Genomic DNA, 15,541 nt, shown 5'->3' with positions numbered 1-15,541 from the left:
TTTTCCTGGTGAGCATCTCACCCCCTGACCCACCCAGGTTTTGCTGGCATGTGAGACAAGATGCTACACGAGACTGGGCTGCCTCAGTCAGTCTGGGTTCCCACCAGGTACGGAGCATAATACCACTCATTCCCTCCTTGCCAAGGTGGGGGTCAGAATGCAGACAGTCAACAAGCATAGGTAATAAATTATCAGATACACACACTTGGTCGACTGGGGTAACCCAAAGGCCTGAGGACGCAAAATGCAAACATCCATGCGCCTTCCAAATATGCTTTTCAGAAGCAAGGGCGTCCCCCTGTAAGTGCCGAACAGTGACCATATCTGGCATGCCCGTCTTGTCTGAAGGCGTGCGATTTACCACCTGCTCGTTCATAGAGGGTATAATAAAAATTTGGTCTGCAGCAGCCTGTTCAGCAGCCAGATCAGCCCAAGCGCTGCCCCGAGTAACTATTGAATCAACAGAGACGTGGGCAGCACATTTGATAATAGCCAATTGATTAGATTTAAGTGTGAAACTCTGTAGGGAGGAGGATTGCCTGGAGATTTTCAACAGACAGGGAATCCTGGATGGGTGTACCTGAGGACGTTAAAAATCCACACTAGGTCCGGAGAAGGAGTGGGGCATCAGTAAGGGCCAGGCGTGGAGAGGTTAGAACTTGGTTCCTCAGCAGGCAGTCATGTGGGGGTTCGCTCAGAAATGTGGCTGGGTTAAGAGTGGAGCAGGGAGAGATAAGGAACAAATCGCAGGGAGAATCTGGGAACAAGGGGCGTAATCCCTGAGCTACTTGTGTCCAGGCGAGTGGAGTAGTAGGCAACCGGTCATTATAATTCAAGTTTAAAGGGCCTTTTGTAAACCTGTCAGTTTCAGTATGACGTCTGTGCGTGTGTAAGTGATGCAGTACCACACGGGGTAGAGCAGTTTCAATACCCACTCCTCATGATGATTGCTATCAGTCAGGAGGAAGGGCAACAGGGTGAGCACACAGGAGGAACCTCTGCTCTGTGTCATGTCTCATTTGCACAGTGTCACCATATCCCATTTACCAAACTGAACCAGGGAGGCAGTATGGGCACGAACATTGCAATGGTGTCCTGAACTTAGAGAGAGAGTGGCAGGAGAGGAAGAAAACTCCAGTTCATTTAAAAAATTACCAAGCAAAAGTTGGATTTATACATGTTAAAAAAATTAACCAAATTTACCATACACAAAAATCAGAAATTGTCGGGGAAAAAAAGAATTAATGTTGTAGGTGGGCTCTAGGACCCAGCAGAGCCACAGCTGTGGGAGAAACTATAAGTTTCAAGAGGTATCCATGACCTGGAGAAGTGGGCGTGAATTTCAAAACAGGGGCATGTGCCATTGATGGAAAGGCGCTCTCCTGCCTTAAAGCTCGGGGGGGGGGGCGCAGAATTTCACAGCGCTGGATATCTCGAATGGTTTCTGGTCTATCCCGGTTCGGCAGGACCAGTACAAATTCGCATTTACTTTTACAGGACAACAGTACACGTGACGTTGTCTGCCACAGGGTTTCCATTATAGCCCCAGCATTCTCCACCAGTGTGTGGCAGACTGTTTAAAAGATTTCAGTGAGCCACACAGGCTTGTACAGTACGTGGATGACATCCTGTTGTTCACAGACAATAGTGAGGAACATGGCCCCCTACTGAGTGAGTTGTTAAAACTCCTGTCCAAGAGCGAGTTGAAGGTAAATCATAAGAAGGCACAGATAGGGTTGAGGGAGGTCAAGTTCCTGGGACTGACCCCTCGGGCTGGACTGCGCAGCATAGATGCAGCACAGGCTCGATCAGGGGCCCTCGACATAATTAAACACATCTTTTGTGGCTTCCAAGGGGCATCGACTTGCATTGCATTTTGTCCCCCTTGTTTTGGGCTCGGGTGAGGGACCGTGCGATGAGGGAATTGCCGGTGTTTTTTTTCTGACAGGGGTCCTTCTTTAGGGGATGGCTATTCGAGGGTCTCTTCCAAACTCCATCCTCACATTCACTATCCTCTGCATGTGAGTTGGGACGATCATATTCTTCGCTACTTGTGGAGTCGCCAGGAAACAGCAAACAGGTGTTAGAGGGTCAAGTAGGCTGCACCCAGGACTTGTGTCTTCCTGGGCTTCTCATGGGTTTTAAAAGGATCCTGTCGTCCCTCCTTTTGTTCACTGACCGTCTGGTCTGCGTCCTGTTTCCTGTTTGTCTGTTTTGTTTTAGATCTGGTATGACAGGAGGTAGGGTCTGTACAAGCCGTGGGTTTGTCAGGGGATCCATGTGGGCTGCCTGCTGAAGGGCTTGGAGATTCTATGGGAGGTTTAGTTTGGTCAGCGTACGGTGGCGGTTGCTGGGACTGATGGCAGTGTTGGGGTGCCTGCAGATGTAGATTGGCCAAGGACGGGTAGGGTTCTGGAGGGGGTAGCGGTCCCGATGAGGCAGAGGGATGCCTTCCCCAGTCCTCCTCGGTCTTGCTCATCTGTATCATTAATTTGGAACAACATCGGCATGCCAGATATGTCAGGAGGTACCTCCGATTTTTTTGTTTTCTGTCAATGCGGCCTGCCGCTCTAGCCCCCGTTCTTTGTCTTGTTGTTCTCTCTCCTGCCTTTCTTGGTTAACTCTTTCCCTTTCATTCGTCTCATGATCCTCACACTGCAGTTTTAAAACTTCCCAAGTTTTTGGTTTCCCCTCATTATCACAGGTACCGATCCCTCTCCTTCATGCATATTCCACCCAACTGGCCACTTTTGATTTTTCAGTCAGCTCCTCAGCTCTCTTTCTCCAGAATGATATTAACCCTTTCCAGTGCCTCTTCTGCTTTCGTGCATAGATCTATATCCCACGTTCTCCCCAATGGCCAATTCTCATTTCCCAATCTTTTGTTCAAGCATGCTAACAGACGTCTGTACTGTACTTCATTTTCGGGATTATCCCAGCATAATCGATGTAAAGGAGTGCCGACACCTGATTTATCCAGTGTTTGTCCCATTTTTCCCTTTGCTGTTTTTTTTTATTAGCGCTTTCACTTTTTACTATCCCTATAAACTACTTCAGCGTCCTTAGTCTCAATACCCACTTCAGGGTCCTGACCTTCGCATGGGGGATTTCCCCTCTTAACAACCGGGCTAAGGCAGGGTGGTTGAAACAGACAGACACTAACTACACTGTACGTAGGTCTTAAACTAAACACCCTACCTTTTCCCTATTACCCGACACAGGATTTCACCCCCGGTCACCGGTTGAAATCTATCCTCCCGGATTTTAAAAATTACCAGTTATCTGACCTGGGGCCTCTAAACCCGGCCACCAGGGGACTCGAACCTCCCGGATTTCTTTACTCACCTGGGGACTCGAACCTCCAGGCGTTAGGATTTAGCAGCGTTCAGGACCGAGAGTTGTCTCGCGTTCCATCAGTACAGAGACACGCAGGGACGAGGGGCCGCACGGATGGCAGGTTAGTGAGAGAGACCAAGGTGAATCGTACCTTGCGGGCCCGTCCGTCTCACTCCACCGACACTCGAGCGATCACTTATTCAGCCCTCCACGTGAGACTGCTGTACATGTTGGAACCGTGCTCTTGCGCCAAATGTCAATTTCGTTTTTGGAGACCCTCACGGACTTGCTGCAATAACAAGACACTGATCTGTTTAGAAAACCACAAATCCCTTTATTACCAAGTACAAGCTGTGGAGAAGCACTGTACTCAGAGTGCAGAGTCTCAAGTAATTTTCCCCGAGCAATGGACAGTCCCTGCTTTTTATATTTTACAAAAGACATGATACATGAAACGATTTCACAATTTACAATGGCATGATACATAAAACAATTACTACAACAGACAAGAACAGGATACCAAGCAATTGTTACATCAACAACATAAAATACCAGGATATAGTATCGATTGCTAGTGAAGTAGCTGCTAATGGCAGGAGGCGATTTCGAGTTGTTATCCGGGACAGATTCTGATTTCAAGTTGCCAGTGTGTCTGGCTAGAATGAAGTCAGTGCCCTGGCCCCTTTGTCAGCGACAGAAGTTACATGCTTTAGAGGTTTCACACCTTTACAAAATTTTCCCACCTAACCCTATTTGAAACAGTTTGCTTCTAATTTTAAATCAGTCAGGAAGCTTAAGACAGTGTCTGCATACCAATGTGTGAGAAGAAAAGGAGTTACAAAAGCTTTACACTGAATTCCTCGCTGGGCAGGAAGCTTCAGGGTAGTGCTTGCATACCGACGTGTAGGTGGATAAGAGTTTACTTCTATAAATTAAAGTCTCTGTGGAGGAATCAAATGCAGACAAAAGACTTTAATTTATAGAAGTATATAAATGAATGGGATGTTTTCACATTAACATCTCTTAGACAGTTTAACTGCAGGTCCATAACTGCGAAACATCAACACTTACTTAGGGCTCTGAAACTATCTGTATGGCTTATGATAGTCATGTAAGTATTACTCACCCAGCTGTGAGCTGATCGTGGGGTAGAGAAGCTCTGAAGATAGTATGCAAGTGGCAGTCCTGTTGAAATTAGAGGACTCAGAACTTTGTCAGAAACTGAACAGCATCTTGTTTTGTAGTAAGTAACTGACATATAAATTTATTTTATATCAATGTTACATGCAACCATTCTGACGTGAAAATGCCTTAAAATGCTGTTCCTGAGTAGCTGTAAATGGAAGAGTGTCTCCAAGCTAGGCTTAAAGACCTCTTCTGCGTGTATGTGGTACAAGTTTGAATAAATTCACCTTGTTTCAATCTAGTGAGGTCTGAAGACACAATGTTTTAAAAAACCAGCTATCCAAAGAAGAATATTATTCTCTGGTTCCTATTGAATTTAGCTTTCTTATGATTCCTTAATACAATGCTCTGTCAAATGGAGCCTTAAGATAGTGGATAGTCACTCTCACATTTGGAATTCAGCTGTTTGGTCCATGTTTTCACCAAGAACGTAGGGAAGAGAAGAGATCAGTGACCCTTGCTTAACTCAAACTGAGGTCCATCACTATGATATTACAAAGCAAGTGCTGCTTGATGTCATTGTTGTCACCCTGTTTTGACTGCATTTACGTACTGACAGGCCAGACAACTGACTGAAGGCTTGTCCACACAGACCACATGAATGGTTTCTCTTCACTGTAAACGATGCTTGTTCCTTCCATGTTCAAAGCTCCTGAGAATTAAGTGTTCCTGGTAGTTTTTGATCCAGTGTTTGAGTTGAGCTGCCTGTCAGTAAATGTTCCCTTTCAAATTTCCTGGAAAATAAATTTAATACAATTAAAAGTAGAATGAAAGCTGCCGGATTGTCACCTAGATCACAAAAAACTGTGGGTGTTGTAAGTCAGGAATGAAAATAAAAGTTGCTGGAAAAGCTCAGCAGGTCTGACAACATCTGTGAATGAAAGAAACAGAGTGAATGTTTCGGGTCTGGTGACCCTTTCTCAAGTTCAGTGTAACCCGAAACAGAAACTCTGTTTTTTTTCCCTTCACGATGTTGTCAGTCTTGGTGAGCTATTCCACTTGGATCATTTGATATTTTTGAAAGGACAGATGATGAAAAATACAGGACAAATCAGGCTGTGGGAACTGGCTACAGCGCCAATCATTATTTGTGCAGAGCCAGAGTGGGAGGTTTGAGTGAGGCCACAACAATGCTGTTGGTGTAACAATACAAACAGTACAACTACCTGACCATAACCTGTGTCAGTCTGTAACTGGATATGTGTAAATGACCGAAGCTGGCTGAAAATGCATTCCTGCAAGCAAGTTGGAATTCATGGTCCTCCTTTCGATAATTAATTCCCCTTTTGCACTGATGAGGTTTGTATTTGGAGTACTGTGTTCAGTTCTGGTCACACAGCTTAAAGAAGGTTATGAAACATTTTGGGGCAAATTCAGTGCACTAATACCTGGAATGAGTGGATTGCCTTAAAAGAAAATCTAGAAGAAAATCTAGACAGGCTTGCCTGTATCCTCTGGAGTTGAGAAAAGAAAGAGGAGACTAAATTGAAACATGAAAGATGCTGAGGGGACCTGACCAGATGCATGGTGAAAACGTGGTCCCTCTTCTGGAAGGATCTAGAACTGAGGGCCATTGCTTAAAGGTATGGGTGAGTCCATTTGAAATAGTGGGAAACATTTCGTTTCTCTCAGAGGGCTGAGAACCTTTATGATTCCCTTCGTGAAAAGGCAGTGGATGCAGAATCTTTCTATTTAAAAAAAAAGGCAGATTCTTGCTGACCAAGACGATGAAAGATATTGAGATATGCAGGCACAGAGCTGAGATTGAAATTAGATCAGCAGTGATTTTATTGAGTCGGAGCAGGTTCGTGGGTCCGAGTGGCCTACACTTGTTCCTCATTCCTTTGTTTGATAAACCGCAAGACAAAGAAACTCGAGTCTTCTCTGATTACTGTGGGTGAGGGGGGATCAGGGTTTGTGCTCCCACTTCACTCACCCAGTGGGTTAGTTCCTCTCTACACCCCAAATAGCTTCAATTAACATTGGAAAAAATTTAATCACATCAGCTGTCATCCTTCTAAGTTACAGGGAATATATCATACCTAGTGGGATGATGCATTTTAAAATCGGAGTAGAGAACACACAAATTAGGAATGAGAGTTGTCCATTCTGTCCCTCGAGCCTCAAAAACGTCAAAGCTGATCTATTTGCGCTTTGATTCCACATTCCCACTTGGCCTTGATTTTTAAAAAAAAACATCCTGTGGGCATTGCTGGCTGAGTTTAATTATTATGGAGAAGGTGGCAGTGATCTGCCTTCATGAACCACTATAGTCCATGAATGGTAGGTGGACACATAATGCTGTTAGGGAGAGAATTCAGGATTTTGAACCAGCAGCACTGAAGGTATAGCAATACATTTCCATGTCAGGATGGTGAGTGACGTGGAGGGAATTCATGCCCAATACAGAGTCCACAGCACGGAAGGCGGCTCTGCTGGCGCTGTCTGATCTTGACACTATCTTCCAAGTACTCTGTTATTCCATCTTTTATAGCTGACCCTAACATATTTTTCCAACCAACAATTTTATGCAAATTCCATTTTCTTTCTGACTCCCTTCTTACATACCGGGGTTACATTAGCTATCTGCCAATCCATAAAAAAAACTGACAGTCTATAGAATTTGGAGGATAACCACTCGTGCATCTGTTATTTCTACAGCCACTTCCTAAGGTACTTTGAGATGAAGGTTATCGGTCTCTGGAGATTTATCTGCCTGTTATCCCATTAGTTTTTCCAATATCATTTTCCTACTAATACTCATTCCACCTTCCTATTAGACCCTGAGATTCCCTTAATTTCGGGACGTTATTTGTATCCTCCTTATTGAAAACCTCAGTCATATTTAATTGATCTGCCATCACGTTGTACCCCATTATAAATTCACTCTGTCTGCTTGTAAGGAGAGCCCATATTCTTCATGGCCAGTCTTTCACTACCAATTTTCAACAAAGAGTTTAATGATGATCATGAAACCATTGTCAATCGTCAGGAAAAAAAACATCTGGCTCATAAATATCCTTCAGGGAAAGGAACTGTATCCTTACCTGGTTTCATCTATATGTGACTCCAGCCATACAGCAACGCAGTTGACACTTGATAGCCCTCTGGTCAATCACAGATGGGCAATAAATTCTGGCCAGGCCAGCAAAGTCCACATCCTGTTAATGAATATAAAACAAAATTTTATTGGGTGTATGGTCCCTGTAAGCATGCACTCATGTTCTGTTTTCTCACTCTTATTAAATCCCTTTGTTTCCCTTTTCAGAAATTTAAACTGCTCCCAATCCTGTTGTCAGTTATTTTATTGGCCTAATTTTGTATGCTGCTTCCTTAAATTTAATACGTGGTCATTTCCCTTTCTGTGCTGTGGTTTCATCATGTTTCCCATTTTGTTCTTATGCCAGGCTGCGATGAAGAACTTCCACAGCTTGCCCACACCCTCTTTCAACGTTTACCATTTCGCATTTCCCATCATCCATTTAAACACTTATTCACCATTTATCACAACTAGCTCATGCCTCATACCATTTTAACTTATTTCATTTAATTACAGGACCCAAGTTTCAGAAACAACATGATCACCCTCCAGCTTTGTGAAGAATTCTATCCTATTGTGGTCACTCATCCTTAAGGGCCCATACTCAACTGGATTGTCAATTATTCCATCCTCATTATACAATACCCATCTGCTTCTTCAACATGTTGATTCATAGAATTGTACCATATAGACGCGAGGGATTCCTCCTGCACTGTATTGTTACAGTTGTGATTTGGGCAATTTATAAGTAGGTTGCAGTCACCTGTAATTAAAGCCATAATTTTATGTCTTATATCTCTAAATTGCATTCTAACGCCTTCCCTAATATTACTGCAGTTTGGGGTCCATATGCAGCAGTAAGGTCATTTTCTGTCCATTGGCTTTTCTCAGCTGAACCCAAACAGATTCTACTTCTATACACCCTATATCCTGGCTCACATCAGTTTGTTTTAATCAGCAGCTCCTGACAAATCCTTTTCCCTCTTTCCTGCCCAATCCATCTTCCTCAGACAACCCACTTATTCCAGGTTTCAATCTCGTAAACCTTCTCTGAGCCACTCTGAATTAACGAACAGAAGACCAAAACCTGCATATGGTATTCAAGATTTGGTTTGACCCCTTCTTGTACAAATGAAGCAGAACATCTTTTCATTCATTATTATTTGTTGTCTTAACAAGGGAGATGGCCTAGTGGCTTTCTGGATTTCAGAGAGATCTTAATCAATCGGGGCAATGGGTTGAGGAATGGCAGATTGAATTTTATTTGGATAAATGTTTGTTCTACCACTACGCAATACTTCACAAAGGCAGGACTTGCACAATTAATGGTTGGGCTCTGGTAAGTGTTGCAGATCAGAAAAAAAAACGAGGGTTTCAGGTACATCATTCTTTGAAATTTGCATCACAGGTAGACAGGGTGGTGAGGAAGGCATTTCGCACACTTGTCTTCATTACTCAGGCCTTTGAGTACAGGAGTTGGGAATTGATGTTGGCGAGTCCTCTTCTGGAGGACTGTGCTCTGCTCTGGTCGTCCTGTTGTGGGAAGAATATTGTTAAACTGGAGTGGGTTTGGAAAAAAAAACTTACCAGGATATTGCCAGGAATGGAGGGGTTGAGTTATAAATATACGCTAGATTGGCGGGAACTTCTTTCACGGGAAGGTAAGAGGTTGAGGGATGACCTTATGTAGGTTAATAAAATAATGAGAGACACAGATAAGGAATAGCAAAGGTCTTTTCCCTCAGGTGGGGGATTTCAAAACCAGGGGCATGTTTTTAAAATGAGAGGAGAAAGATTTAAAAAAAGACACGACGGGCATCTTTTTGTTTTATATAGAGTGTTTAGTGCATGGAATGAACTGCCAGAGGAAGTGGTGGATGTGTGCAGTTACAATGTTTGAAAAACATTCAGATAAGTACATGAATTTGAATGGTTTGGAGTGAATATGGGCCAATTGCAGGAATTTTTTTTTAAATAAGGAAAACATTGCTGCTATCACTAGAAGAGATGTTTCTGAAAAATCATCCCATGAAAACATATGTTGAAATTAGAAATAAGAAATAAGAAAGGAACAATCATCTGATTGTACCATAGTCTTCCTGATAGTCAGAGGGAAACTGAGGAACAAATATGCAGAGGGATCTCAGATATGTGTAAGAATAACAAGGTTATAATAGTTGGTGATTTTCAGTTTCCAAACATTTACTGGGACTGCCATTGTGTTAAAAGGTTTAGATGGGGAGTATTTTCTGAAATACATTCAAGAAATTTTTCTTTATCAATATATCGATTTTCCAATGGGGAAAAAAAAGGCGTAGCAAGTGACTGAAGTGACAGTACTGGGAAACTTTGAGTCTTGTGACGGAATTACTATCAGTTTTAAAACAATTATGGAACAGGATATGCCTTCCAGAAAAAGTAAAAGCTTTAATTGGAGTAAGGCAAATTTTAATGCTATAAGAAAAGACTTTCAACACCTCTGAGGAAGGATTAACAGACCCGCAACATTAACTCTGATTTGTCCTTCACAGATGCTGCCAGACCTGCTAAGCTTTTCCAGCAGCTTCTGTTTTCATAACTTTCAAAAGTTGACATGAGTAGACGGCAGGTATAAGGATGTCTGATAAGTTGGGGGGGAGGTGCGGCTTTCAAAAATGTGACACATCAGAGTCATTATGTCTCTGTTACAATGAAAGGTAAGAATGGTAGAATTAGAGAACGGGTGAAAAAAGATACTCAGGTTTTAAAAAATATAAATTAGTAGATATAAAAAAAGCTTGGCTCAAATGAATCTCTTGAAAGTGTAAACAGGGTTATCGGCATTCTTAAACAGGAGATCAGGACGGCAACAAGGCAATATGAAACTGCATTGGTTGATAAGCTTAAGAATAATTCAAAGAGTTTTTACAAGTGCATTCAAAGCAAGAGAGCACCGAGACAGCAAGCACGGCTCCAGAAAGATGAAAGAGGTCAACTCTGTGTTGAGCATCAGGAGAGGAGAGAGAGATTTGAAAGGAATATATTGCATCAGTTTTTACTGTTGAGAAAGAAATGGAGGGGGGACAAGTCAGGGGGAGTAATATTTTGGTTTGAAAACCACTCATGGGGATGGGGGAGATTTTTAATGAATATTTCTCCTCAGTATTTACTAAGCAGAGAATCATGGATGCTAAGTAAATTAGGGAAGCAAGCGGAGATGTTTTGCACTATCAAGGTGGCATTTACAGCTTTAAAGCACATTAAGGTTAATAATTCCACTGGATCTGATGAAGTCCATCTTCGGACACTGTGGGAGGCTGGGGTAGAAATTGCAGAGACCCTTGCAGAGATTTTTCCCTTCATCTTTTCTCACGACTGAAATTCCAGAAGACTGGAGGGTGGCTAATGTTGTCCCATTGGTTAACAAAGGTAGCCAAGACCAGCCAGGGAACTACAGGCCAGTGAACCAGTGGTAGACAAGGTATTGAAGATGATATTTAGCGAGTGGATCAACCAAAGCTGGGATATTCAAGATCTGACGTCTGTCATCTGCAAGGTGTTAGAAAGGATTCTGAGGGATAAGATTTATGACCATCTGGAAGAGCATGGCTTGATCAAATACAGTCAACACGGCTTTGTGACGGGGAGGTCATGCCTTACAAACCTTATCGAGTTTTTTGAGGATGTGACTAGAAAGGTTGATGAGGGTCGAGCTGTGGATGTGGTATATATGGACTTCAGTAAGGCATTTGATAAGGTTCCCCATGGTAGGCTCATTCAGAAGGTCAGGAGGAATGGGATACAGGGGAACTTAGCTGCTTGGATACAGAATTGGCTGGCCAACAGAAGACAGCGAGTGGTAGTAGAAGGAAAATATTCTGCCTGGACGTCAGTGGTGAGTGGAGTTCAACAGGGCTCTGTCCTTGGGCCTCTACTGTTTGTAATTTTTATTAATGACTTGGACGAGGGAATTGAAGGATGGGTCAGCAAGTTTGCAAACGACACAAAGGTCGGAGGTGTCGTTGACAGTGTAGAGGGCTGTTGTAGGCTGCAGCGGGACATTGACAGGATGCAGAGATGGGCTGAGAGGTGGCAGATGGAGTTCAACCTGGATAAATGCGAGGTGATGCATTTTGGAAGGTCGAATTTGAAAGCTGAGTACAGGATTAAGGATAGGATTCTTGGCAGCGTGGAGGAACAGAGGGATCTTGGTGTTCAGATACATAGATCCCTTAAAATGGCCACCCAAGTGGACAGGGTTGTTAAGAAAGCATATGGTGTTTTGGCTTTCATTAACAGGGGGATTGAGTTTAAGAGTCGTGAGATCTTGTTGCAGCTCTATAAAATTTTGGTTAGACCGCACTTGGAATACTGCGTCCAGTTCTGGGCGCCCTATTATAGGAAAGATGTGGATGCTTTGGAGAGGGTTCAGAGGAGGTTTACCAGGATGCTGCCTGGACTGGAGGGCTTATCTTATGAAGAGAGGTTGACTGAGCTCGGTCTCTTTTCATTGGCGAAAAGGAGGAGGAGAGGGGACCTAATTGAGGTATACAAGATAATGAGAGGCATAGATAGAGTTGATAGCCAGAGACTATTTCCCAGGGCAGAAATGGCTAGGATGAGGGGTCATAGTTTTAAGCTGGTTGGTGGAAAGTATCGAGGGGATGTCAGAGGCAGGTTCTTTACGCAGAGAGTTGTGAGAGCATGGAATGCGTTGCCAGCAGCAGTTGTGGAAGCAAGGTGATTGGGGTCATTTAAGAGACTGCTGGACATGTATATGGTCACAGAAATTTGAGGGTGCATACATGAGGATCAATGGTCGGCACAACATTGTGGGCTGAAGGGCCTGTTCTGTGCTGTACTGTTCTATGTTCTATGTTCTATGATTAGGGATAGTCAGCATAGATTTGTGCACAGGAATCATGTCTGACAATCTATTCAAGTTTTTTGAGGAGGTAAGCAAGAGAATTGATGAGGTTAGGGCAGCGAATGTTATCTATATGGACTTTAGCAAGCCCTTTAACAAGGTCCCATACGGCAGCCTAGTCATGAATGTTCGGTTGTGTGGGATCCAGGGAGAGCTAGCTCATGGGATTCGAAATTGGGTCGACGGTAAGAAGCATAGTGTGATGGCTGAACGTTGGTTCTCGGACTGGAGGCCTGTGGCTAATGGCGTGCCACTGGGGTCAGTACTGGGATCTTAGTTATTTGTCACTTACATAAATGATCTGGATGTGAATGTATATGGCATGATTAGTAATTTTGTATCATCTGCAAACTTAAGAGGTATCGCTGAGGTATCAAAAATTACAGAGGGATTGTGATCAGATGGGGAAGTGGGCTGAGGATTGCCAAATGAAATTCAATACAGTTAAGCGTGAGGTGTTGGCCTTTGGAAAGTTAAGCCAAGGTAGGAGTTATACAGTGAATGGTAAGGTTCTGAGGAATATTGTGGAGCAGAGAAACCGAGAAGCACAAGTGCATAGTTGGCCGATAACAGCATCACAGATAGACAGGGTGGTGAAGAAAGCATTTAGCATGCTGGCCTTCTTTGGTTGATGCATTACATATAAGAGTTGGGATGTTATGTTAAAGATGTACAGGTCATTGGTGAGACCACACTTGCAGTGTGGTGTACAGTTTTGGTCACCCTGCTACAGGAAAGGCATAGTTAAACTGGAAAATGTGCAAAGAAGAGTTACAAGGATGTTGCTAGGAATAGTAGGCAAGTTCTAAGGAGAGGTTGGCCAGGATCGGACTTTATTCCTAGGAATGGAGGAGAATGAGGGCTGACCTTACTGAGGTGAATTAAATCATGAGGGGCTTAGATGGGATGAATGTAAGTAGTCTTTTTTCCCCCAGGGATGGGGAATGGAAAACTAGAGTGTACAGATTTAAGGTGAGATTTAAGAAGGACGTGAGGGGCAAGTTCTTCACATAGACAGTGGTGCATATGTGAAATGGGCTGCTAGAGAAAGTGGTTGAGACAGGTACAATAGCAACGTTTAAAACACATTTGGGTAGGTACATGGATGGGAAGTGTTTGGAGGGGGACATGGACCAAATGCAGGCAATTAGAAATTGCTGAGTGGGCACCATAGTCAGCATGGACCAGTTTGGGCCAAAGGGCCTGTTTCCATGCTGTATTACACTCTGACTTTAAACCTCCAGGTCCTGCTCTGGTGCATCAAACCACGTTGTGGGAAGTTAAAGAGAAAACATGAGGCGCCTTTGCAGAAATATTTGCATCATCTATAATTACGGGCGAGGTGTCAGATGACTGGAGAGTGGCTAAAATTGTGCCTACGTTTAAGGGACGTAAGGAGAAGCCTGGGAACTATCGAGCTGAGTCTGATTTCGGTTTTGGGTATGTAGTTGAAGGCAATTGTGAAATGTAGGATTTACGTATTTGGAGAGTCAAGAAATGATTAGTTGATTGATTTTCTTGGAGAAGTAACAAAGAAGATAATTGAGGGCAGAGTGGTGGAAGCAGTTTATATTGACAAGAGTAAAGCCTTTGATAATGTTCCACAATGTGGACTAATTAGTAAAGTTAGATCATATGGGATTCAGGGGGAGGTTGTCAACTGGATACAAATATAGCTCAGTGACAGGTCACAGGGACTGGTGGTGGAGGGTTGTTTATCAGACCGGAGAACTGTTCCACAGGGGTCAGTGCTCGCTCCAATTTTGTTTGACTTTATATTAAAAAAAGCGATTTAGATGAGAATAGTGGAGACATGGTTAGCACGTTTGCAGATGACACCAAAATAGGCAGGATAGTGGACAGCGAAGTGGTCTGTCCAAGATTACAAAGAGATCTTGATTTATAAGGTTAAGAGGCTGAGGAATGGCAGGTGGTGTTTAATTTGGATAAAGGCGAGGTATTTCATTTTGGTAAAACAAACAAGATTGGGACTTATACAATTAAATGTAGGGCCTTGGGGTTAGTGTTGTCGAACAGCGAGACCTCAGGGTTCAGGCCCTTAATTCTTTGAGGTTGGCATCACATGTAGAAAGGGTGGTTAAGTCGATGTTTAGCCTGCTTGTCTTCACTGCTCAGACCTTTTCAGTATAGGAGTTGGGACGGTATGTTGAAATCGTGCAGAACATCAGTGAGGCCTCTTCTGGAGTAATGTGTCCACTTCAGATCTCCTGTTCTTCGAAGGATATCATCAACCTGGGGAGGATTCAGCAAAGATTTAGCAGGAAGTTGCCAGGAGTGGAGGTTGAGAATCATAACGAGAGGCTTGATCAGTTGAGGCATTTTTCCATTGCAGTTTAAGAATGGAGGGGTGATTTATATGTTTATATAATCATGAAGAGTCCAGATAAGGTGAATGGAAGATCGGTTTTCATTTGGGAGGGGAATTTCAAGACTAGGGGGCTGGAGAAAGCAAGCTGAAATGTTCCCTGTTCATGCCTGAATCTGGACAGTTCTTATTGCCAGACTATTTGACGAAGAGCCAAAGAGGTGGAGGTTAGGTGATGCTTCTCGTGGCTGGTTTAACTTTCTACTCTGGGTGGCTTCATGCTACACTTACAGTCTATAGGTTACCAGTACTGGAGGGTGAGAGTTATGAGGAGAGACTGAGACTTCACTGCAAAATAGGAGGTTGAGCAGTGACTTGAGAGGTTCATAAAATTGAGGGGTAAAATGTGAACAAGCAAGGGTCTTCTCCCTTGGATAGGGGAGTCCAACACAAGAGGGTATTTTTTAAAATGGGAGAACAGAAAGATTTAAAGGGCAGCAAGGAGGAGCTGTTTCAAACAGAGGGTCGATACTATGTGGAATGAACTGCCAAATGAAGTGGTAGATGCAGGTACACTTCCAATATTTAAAAGACATTTGTACAGGTACATGAATAGGAAAGGGTGAGAGGGATATGGACCCAACTCAAGCAAGTGGGAATCGTTCAGTTTGGGAAGCCTGGTTGGCATGGACAAGTTGTAACTAAGGAGGCTAGAGAACTCAGAAATAATTTTTGATATGTTGAAAAT

Source organism: Stegostoma tigrinum, chromosome 8 (assembly GCF_030684315.1).
Source record: "Stegostoma tigrinum isolate sSteTig4 chromosome 8, sSteTig4.hap1, whole genome shotgun sequence".
In the NCBI taxonomy this organism is placed as follows: Eukaryota; Metazoa; Chordata; class Chondrichthyes; order Orectolobiformes; family Stegostomatidae; genus Stegostoma; species Stegostoma tigrinum.
This window is presented reverse-complemented; position numbering follows the sequence as displayed.